Source organism: Equus przewalskii, chromosome 7, assembly GCF_037783145.1.
Source record: "Equus przewalskii isolate Varuska chromosome 7, EquPr2, whole genome shotgun sequence".
Lineage (NCBI taxonomy): Eukaryota > Metazoa > Chordata > Mammalia > Perissodactyla > Equidae > Equus > Equus przewalskii.
In genome coordinates this window covers 29,033,297-29,043,203 of record NC_091837.1, presented here as the reverse complement: position 1 = coordinate 29,043,203, position 9,907 = coordinate 29,033,297, and the positions used below count along the sequence as shown (strand labels likewise).

General features: G+C 43.3%; 1 long non-coding RNA gene across 1 annotated transcript; it reads right to left on the bottom strand.

Annotated features, from left to right (window-relative positions):
- Positions 1-1,713: 1,713 nt before the first annotated feature.
- On the bottom strand, positions 1,714-7,209 carry LOC139084910 (uncharacterized). The gene is made up of 3 exons (XR_011542849.1): positions 7,098-7,209; positions 6,425-6,513; positions 1,714-2,151 (listed from the first exon to the last, which is right to left on the bottom strand). It is a non-coding gene; the product is annotated as an uncharacterized lncRNA (long non-coding RNA).
- Between the last annotated feature and the right edge of the window lie 2,698 nt (positions 7,210-9,907).

The window sequence follows — 9,907 nt, the reverse complement described above, 5'->3', positions numbered from 1 at the left end:
GAAACAAAAACACCAAGGACATGATTCTTTCCTGTGCCTCAAATTTGGCAAGTTCTGAAATAGTGCCCCGAATTCGCTGCTGTCCGAGCTAAGCCCTGCGTGGATTAACCACACAACGGGGTGGAAGGGACCATTCTTGGGGTCTCAGCCTAACTATGCCTGAGATGAGCCTCCTCCCAAATCCATGTCTGTGAGGCAGACGTTAGCTTCTTGACTTCCCTTTAGGAAATGTGTGTTCCTAGGGATTTTCAATTCTCTTCCTTTCTTTCTGATGTCCTGGGTTGACGTTGGTAATTGCTGAAATCTCAGAAAGAATGGGATACTTATGAACAACGGTGCTGATTCATATTTAGAGGAAGTATGAGGGCACTCCCTGCTGCTGAAATGTGAGTCAGTAAAGGATGTCTATGAGGCAGGTTTCCTCAGATTTCCGAGGACCGATGTGCTGGCTGGCGTTGGTGCTTTGAACACGCCCCTGGGGTGACTCACGATCTACTGATGAAGTTCAGCAAACCGAAAGGAATAGCAGCAACGGCCAGCGTGGTTACTATGTGCTGGATGTGTATTGTCCCCGTTTAATCCACACAATGGCGGGTGCCGTTGTCACCCCTCTTTATAAACAGGCACACTGCCATGCCGAGAGGTGAAGTAGCATGGCCAAGAGGAAAGGGAGGTCTTGAACCCGGAGGTCTGGCCCGCCGCCCACACTCCTAACCACCGGGTCTACGGCCACGCGGTAGCACAGACGTGGCAGCAGTTGTCTCTCCTGATGACAGTTGGACTGTACATTGCAATCATCCCAACACAGGCTTTAGAATTATCCGGATCTGACTTATTAAATGAGGCTCTGCCTGCCATTTTTCCTCCGTGTGTCTTTGATTAAAAGAAGACGACGAAGAATACTATTATCTTGCATTTTTGTTGTATGGGTTCCAGATAATGACATACGATTCTGAGCACGGTGCTGGCATTCTACAGGACTCAGTCGATGTCTACGATTATTAGTGTGACTAGGCAGGAAGGTTATACTCTGGTCCATTCGTGGTTTCAACCCTGGTTTTGAACTGACCCAGCGATGCTCTGCTCTTCCCTATCTACCTGACCCGAATCTAAACTGTTTGGACAATTGTTTTGCTAAAAATAGTCTCACAGTTGAGCAGTTTGACCAATTATAGGGCTCTGGTCTATGTGTTTCTGAAGGAAAAATTTTTTTAAAAATCTTATTCAAGTTTTTACTACTTTATTCATCTGTGTGAATATATCTTGATGATTATGTTAGACCATTATTTTACTTTAAGCATTTATCCCTTTTTCTCTGGTCTGCCTCACATCACAAAAGTAATACAAGGCTTAACTACATCACAGTCCTAGAGTTATGAAAATATTAGCCATGCTCTAAGGAAAGTTGATATGGTCCTTGATAGAATAAGATGTAAACAAATTCAAGATCTATCTTTGATAGCTGGATTACTTATTTCCTCTATGTATACATTTTACCAGAGTTTGTAGACTTCCAATTATGTGAGTGAGCAGATCATTAAAAATGAGAATGAGTTCTGTAGCTTAGATCACTAGTATTTTACAGTCAATTCAATATCACATTATGTTATACAGAAGATTAAGTGTCTTTTGATGCTGTTTCTCTACAGCATAGATGGCCTTATCATGACTATTTCTGAAGGACAGTAGACCACAAATCAAGGCAAGCATGTGGCATAACAGATATCAAAGGAGAAGAGAGGAAAACCAGCACCCGGTTCTAGCTCTAGCACTGTCTGATCACTAGCAAGGCAATGAAGAATTTTGAACCTCATTTTTCTGATCTGTAAATAATAATCATCTCTGTCTAATTTCCAAGACTCCAAGGATGAAGTGAGATAATATCAATAAAACTCGACAACTATAAAGCATCCTATAGGAGTAAAGAATTATTATAATTAATGCAGAAAAGTCACTTACATTGTTTACCAAACCAATTCATTTTCTTCCTGGGCTCGTTTGCGTCTGTGTGACGCCTTGGACCCCTTCTGGCCAATGGAAGGTGGGCACTCTAGAGCAGCTCTTCTGGCCACGGACCCTGAAGCCCCAGGAGGTCTTCAAACTGGCTTTTCCCCTTTTGCTGGCCAGACGTGGAGAGCCCAGTGGCACGCTCTGTGGTCGGAAAAGATAGGAGCACTACTGGATGCGAGGAGCTGACCCCACGGACAGCCGCCTGGGAGCACTGCCCGACCAGGCCCGTCCACAGGGACTCCCATGAACAAGAAATAAACATCTACTGTGTTTGGCCGCTGAGGTTGTGCACTGTTTGTTACAGCAATTGGTCTATCCTGATTAATACAAGCAATGTGGTTTCTGAATTATATATAAATTACACAGTTGAAACATTTTTTGCTCCCCTTTGCCAAGAAGAAACTAAGCTACAAATATCGGTCTTCACATTTCACATGTGTGATATTTTTAAAGGCCATAAAAGTCATATTGATAAATTAGAAATCCCTAAAGGGTATTGTAAATTCAGATTCTGAGGGATGGGTGGACAAGAAAGGTCCATTTACCTTTTGATCAGCGAATCTCTTTTCATCCATGGGCTTTCCCCAATGTAGTAGCTGAGGATGCATTTTTATGTTTATGATCGAAAATCTTAGAAATTTAAACCACTTGGTAGACTCAGCCAATGCTTGTGATTCTGACACTCAATTCTTACTTCATAACTTAGAAGTTACTTGACTGATCAAAAATTAGTTGTTTAACGAGTTGGGTAATTGGTTGATAAGCTGGCTAGTTATTTGATGAGTTGGGTAGTTGATTGATAACTGGTTAGTTGGATTCAGATTGGGTTGGTGATCATCCACAAGTCAGGTTAATTCTGTGCTCTAGTTTCTATGGCTAAACACAGGTTTTTGAGCAAGCCTTATTTGTTGAGTGCTCTGGCCATCCAGTGTGTGTGTGTGTGTGTGTGTGTGTGGGTGTGTGTCTTGCGAACATGAGAATTAATGGAATCCGCTCCCAGCTTCCATTTCAATAAGGGTAAGAATGTCTGACCTTTACATTTCACACACTTGACCCGAAATGGCACCTTTAAAAATTTCAATTATCAACTGTCTGCAGTAACAAAGAGAATATTGTTAGAAATATGTTTAAACAGCTGAGAGTGAGAAGTATAATGCACATCTACAAAAGTGTATAAAAATAAGGTTTTTGAAAAAATTTCAAGCACGACTTTGAAAAGAAATGAAAAAGTATATACTAGAAATCTCCCAATTCAATTAAGCATTTTCTTATTAATGGAAGGCGCATGCTGGGAGACTGAGAATGGGTATCATTTGAGTAGGAAAGTTCACAGATATTTTGAATGTCCAATTTCCCTTTCGGGATAATGGCAGGCATTAAGAAGCTGGATCCTCACTGAGCGTGATGGTTGGAGAGGGGTACCTGCACCAGGTTACGCCAATAATTGCCAGCCCCCCAGGATTCTAGCTCAGAAATTTTTGTATGTTCTCAGGAGACAAAAATGAGTGATCATCAAAGGCAGTGGAGCTCAGCAGGACTGTCATAAGCCTGAAGTTACAACTTAGACATGCAATAGAAAATATCATCGGTACCTCTCCAGTGCATCGCCTGCAGTAATTAAAAACTTGATCCCTGCTGTTTTATCATCTCATTAGCAATGGGGGCACAAGACTTTTATCCTTGTTTGTCAGGAATCAAACATACCAGAGGAACTCTGATTATAAATTGATGAAAGTAAAGTTAAACTTTTAAATAAGAGAAGTGACTGTTCACAATTTTTTTTTTAAAGCTGATTAAAGAGATCCATTTTTTCTATAAAAATAATATCTCGGTCCAGTGTGGAATCATAGAGCCCATCTCTAGGGTTGCTGTCTGCACTGCGTTTCCTAAAGGGGGCTTGCTTTGTAGGGGGTGCTGATTTAAAATAAATAGCAGTCCAGAAAAACTTCCTGAAAGCCAATACAAAGGACGTCCTCCTTTTCAAGGCTTTTGATGGAGTTGAAACACCTTCTATCCCGCTCAGTGATGTGGGTTCTAACGCCAGTTATGGAGGCTGGCTGGCCTCATCGTTTAAAAAGCCAGGCAAGCTTTCTGTTTATTTTAATAACTTATAACTTATCTTTGTAGATGAGGACAGGTGAAGGACCTGGGGCTTCTTTTAGGCAGTTAATTTCTCCAACATTGGTTTCCAAAGGAGGAAATTTCCTTCAGAACCCACGTTGTTTTCCTTGGGTCCAAAGAATTTCCAAGCTGCGCCTCCTTTGTGGCACTTCAGTTAAAATCTAATCAACGCTGAGGATGATTGGAAATTTCAGGTTTGAAGGAAGAATAGCTTACGGTACATTTTATTACTTTATTTTAAACGTCTCCGACTCATCGTTAATTAATCATCTATGCATTCAAAGCATACTCACTGACAACCACGCTCTCTGCCAGGAGCTGGGGGTCCAAAACCAAAATCGACCTCCTGTTCTTCAGCAACTTTGAAACCTTCTTCTCTCTACATTCTAAGGAAATCTGTGGCTACATTGCTTGAGGAACAATAGTCAAAGTAGCTTAAAAGTAAAAATTATAATAATAAGATCAAGATATTCTTAATCTCAGCATTATGGACTCGTAGGGGCGGATCATTCTTTGTTGTGGGGCCATCCTGTGCCTCCTAGGGTGGTGAGGAGCATCCCTGGTCTCTTCCCGTCAGATGCCAACAGTAGGTCCAGTTGGGACAACCGGAAATGTCTGCAGACACTGTCCGATGTCACTTGGAGACAAGGTGACCCCCGCTGAGAAGCAGTGGGGCAACGTATGTATAGTCTATTGCCATTTGTGTCGCACACACAAGATCATGAACATATGGGTCATCCTGGAAAGGGACACAGATTCTCATCTGGTAAAAAGCAGTTTCCTCTCCTAGGTGAGGGGGAGAGGGAGGAGAGAAGCTGGCCTGTTTCCCCTGTACAGCCTTCCACAGCTTTTAGATCACGTGCCTTGTGTGTGCATTACCAGTTCTAAGCAAACACACTAACTCATGAAGGAACAAGTCAAGCCAGGAGCTTTCACGGAGAAAAATAAGGAGAGAATTACGTTAATGAATAAATAAACAAGTACACCAATTGATAAGTAAAGATACTATGCTGAGGCTCCTGACAAGTTCTAGATTTATCAACAAGTTAATTAATTAGCTCTGATGGTATAAAAATAGAATTCATTGGAATTATTCTAGTAAAAACAAAAGAGCACGCTCACAGAGAGGGACTGAGGTGGGTGGTTCTGATTTTCTGTTATTACGAGCAATACCAATAGGGTGTGTGTATTTTTTTTCCACCTAAAAAATGAAGAGTCTTTTGGACTTCAAAACCCCTACGAAGTCATTTTCTCCATTTTACAGGGGAGGAAATTGGGAAGAAAGAAACTCGCTTGAAGGAGCCAGGTTTGTCCTCATTTCATGGGTTTGCTCTGCTGGCAGAAAGCCCCTCTCCGGGCAGCTGGCTTGGGGGATGGTGTGGGCGGGGGCCTGGCTGCCCACATAGCTGCATCGTGGTGCCTGGCAGCTTTCGAAGGCTCTCACCACTCCTGCTCCCTTACCAGTCTCAAAAGCTGCCTACAAAACCATCCTGTGGTAACGGGCAGGTCTGGTTTTGGATAAACTGTAGTGTTATTACAAGGATATAAAGTTGTACAACATGTAAGCGGGAGGCAGCCTGGGGTTGTAAGCACAGGCGTGAACTGGGAGCCGGGAAACTTGGCTCGGTCACTAACAGTGAGTGGGGCGACCTTGGCAAGACATTCATTTCCCAGAGCCATGCTGACTCACCTCGAAAGCAAAGAGATTGGACAACACGATTCTTATGTGCCATCCAAAGTCCCCCGCCCTGCAGCTCTTAAGGATTTCAGTAAGCAGGAAAAAAGGTTTTCTTCCTGAAGCTAAATTGGAAAATAGCTTATTAAACTGATAACGTTATTAAAGCTTCATTATTATCCTGAGTTCACTTTATCCTGCAGGAAATGCCTTTTTCATCTTTGTAAGGCTATCCTCCAGAACATAGCCTCTCCCCTTGCTGATATTCAGATATTTAGTGTAAAATTCTCACCAAATTCATGCATAACATGATGATGAGATGCATCAAATATTTAGGGATAACAGAATCAAAATATTTTGAGAGTCTACAAAACTTAGTGGCGATCAAATGGTCAGTTCTGCTGTAATTGACATATGCCTGAAGATCGCTGCGCTGTGCAAAATCACGTAAGGAAAATCACAGGGCTTCCCAGGCAGATGGGGTTGGGACACTCACTCAAAACCTGCCTCAGTGACACATGAAAAAAAGACAGGAACCTAGGAAAAATGCCAGCATGGTTTTTCCCAGGTTAAGTGGTTAAGAAATACATCAAAACTACTTTGAACATGGCACTTTACCTGGAAAAAGACCTGAGGTTTGCTTGTGGCAGCGTGCTCCGAAGGACTGTAGCTGGTGAGTCATTCTGAAGAGGTGGAAACAGTGTCATCTGGCGTCGGAAGGAAAGCGTGTCAGCAGATGTGTATGGGATGGCTCCTACACTTCGTGAGTGGAGGTGGCCGGCGGGTGGTGGAGGCGTGTGGGTGTGTGCGTTGTGTATATTCCTTTGTGCTTACTTCCACTGGGTGCAGCTTTCTGTATTCACCTAGCATTTCTCACAGACAAAATCACCAGTGAGTAAATACGAATTTTGCATTACATTCAAATTGTCCCCTAATACATCAATTGCGTCAGAACAAACTCATATTTCTGAAACATGCATTATAACAGAATTGGGCAACATCCTACACATGGAATAAAAAATATAATAAAGGCAACAGCCATAGCTAACATTTGTGTTGGGCTCACTGTGTGCTGGGCACACAGCCGACAATTGACACGGACTAGCTCTTTTCAGTCTTAACAATCTCCATGAGGTAGTGATTATTATGCCATTTTATAGATGATGAGATTAAGGTGTAGAGACAGTGCTCAATAGCACAAAGCTAGTAGGGAGTTTGCCTCCAAAATCTGCCTCCCCCCTGGGACAGAAGGAGCCTGTGCACAAAGGCTCAGGGGTTTTAGTGCACTCACCGCTGAGTCCTGCACACAGCGTGGAGAGCCGTGACCTCCACCACAACAGAAGCTAACGCATCTCAGACGGCCTTGACAGAACTCCAACAGAAAGCAAAAAGGAAGCCATGGGCCCTCTTCACTCTGTGCAGGACGTGCAGCATTCCATCCTGCTCCGGGCTCCACCCTCTGAGGGGAGGGGTATAAATAAACTGGGTTTAGGGGGATATAAATAAATGCTGTCCAGAGGAAAGCAAGCAGGACGCGGGAGGAATGTAAAGCTGCGTCGGGGAGAAGCTGTGAGGGAACTTGGGACATTTAGAGGGGAAACATGCAGAGTCTATGTGATGGTCTCCTTGAAATATTTCAAAGGTTAGGACACGTTAGGATGATTAGATTTTCCTTCCTTTTTCCTGTGTGAGTCTGTGGAGGTAGGGGTTAATACTTACCCAGCTCAGTTCTAGACTTTCGCTTGTATTATCTGGATTACTCCTGGCGGCGGCCCCGTGGGCTGGTTCTGACGTTCATCCCGTTATACAGACGAAGAAACTGAGGAAACAGATAAGTGGTTTGCCAAGTCGTGTGACTTGCTAGTGGTAGGTTAGTGGCAGGGATTTGAAACCGTGATGTTTGACCTCAAATTTTCTACTCATAATTCCCAGCAGAAAAAAGTTACAGGGAGACCAATTTGGACTCTGTATAATGGAGAACTTTCTGGAAGTCGGAAGTGCTCTGAGATAGACCAGGGGGCTGCTTCCGGAAATTGAGGGTACCTGGTCACCAGAGTTTTTCAGGCAGAGGTTTAGTAACTCCTTGATGGGGATACATAAAGGATTGATGAGAACAGGTTGGGGAAGATTAGCTGTAAAGATTTCTTACAAAACCTGTTTTCTGTGTTTCTAATAGGGAGTAGACAAAGCATATGTCTAACAAAACACAATTAAAAAACCAAAACAAAACAGTAGCAACAGTGCACAGGACCAGGGTGAATGTGTTCATGTCTTTGCTGCCCAGATATCCCTGGGAGGGTTTTATAGTAACTTAACCTGCATGAATAAAGATGAGTTTCCATTTTGAGAAGTGTACATTCATCAAGTGGAGCTCCGAAGTGTCAACTTATAATCTAAAATGCAGTGGATAACATAAGTGTGTGTAAAATATCTTTGCCCCGTGGAATCTTACAGATGTAAATTGAAACACTTATAATCCCTCCCATCTTAAAACAAAACAATAAAAACCAAAACACTCCTGCAGCCTGGTTACCCTTCAGCTATTGCATAATCTCTTCTCCCCTTCGCAGTTGACTCCTTGGAGAAGCTGCGTAGATTCCTGCCATCTCCACTCCCTTCCTTGCACTCATTACTCATCCCACTGTGTTCTGGGTCCTCTCCAGGCATCCTCTCCCTTTATTACCTGATGACAATCCTCAGTCCCGATTCTTCCTGATTGTTCTCAAGTCTCAGAACCACCCTTCTGGTTAAGTGCTCTGTTTCCTGGATTTTGGTTACCGTCACTCGCTCTTGGTTTCCTGCTAATCTCTCTGGCCACTCCTTCCTAGTTTCTTGTGCTGACTCATCTTTCTTCTCCCATCTGCTAACGTTGACTTTCTTCCTGGTTCCGTCACTTTTGTCTTGTCTCATGCTGCACTCTCTCCATCTCAGAATCTTTTGAACCTTCTTGTTCTGTCAGCCTTTAAAAGATGGGGTTCTCATGCTAGCAAATGGAGCAATCTTGTGTCCCCCACATCATACACCATTTGGTGATGACTGAACTCACTGGCTTATGTCTCTGAGCTCCAGCTGAGAATTGTGTATCTTCTCCTAGATATCTCCAGATATCTTAACTCAACAAATCCAAACGGGACTCCTTGCCTGCCTGCCAGCCCTCCCTCCCCGTGTTTCCTATCTTGGTCTATCAAGAAATCTGTGAGCCCTTCGCCATTCGCCATTCTTCCTCTTCACCCTGCCTCTAACCAAGCATCCATTTCTCTCTCTTCCACAGCCTCATTCCTCACACACCGTCCACTTTCCTCCGTCCTCACTGCCAGCGGTCTGGTCAGGACCTCTCAGTCCTTTCTCCTCCCACTTGTTTCTCTGATGTCATCTCTTGCTGCCACATACTCACGCCCTACACTCCAGCCACACGGAAGTCTTTTCAGTCCCTGAACTTGCTCTTTTCTCCTGCCTCCCAGATTGTGCACATGCCGTCTCCTCTACCCAGAGCAGTGAAAACAACTTTTACCTTTTGTTTGGATAATTCATATTTATTTTCAGGTATCAGTTCAACTGTCACTTCTGTGGTAAATCTCCCCAATGTCCCAATCAAGGTGTTGTTTTATACACCCCATGATACCCCATTCTTTCCCCAATAAACAGAATTTAAAGCAGGACCTCCCATCGCTTATGCCTGTTTGTGTCCCATCTGATTGTTGATTTCACGAGCACAGAGACAGCTTTATTGCTGGCACGCAGGAGCTTCTCAATAAGCGTTTGCTGAATGAATATGAAAAGATGGAGATGGCACAGCATGATTTTACAGCCGGCCGTGAGGTGGTGCACGTTACTTCATGTGCTCATTCATGCAAGAACCACAGAGGCTATCATCTTCGGAGTTTGGGCATAAGACTAGTCATTATAAGGATGCATTTGCCATGGTCTTGTCAACTTGGTCTTAGATTTGCAAGATGTTTTGGTTCATTAACTTTGCATTTTAGGTTTGTTTTTGTGAAGCAGATAATGAGACTTCATGATGGTGTGTTCACTGATAAATTGTTAAAAAGTAATTACAGCCCAGAAACTTTACTTTACTTTCTAAAACCATTCATCAATCGA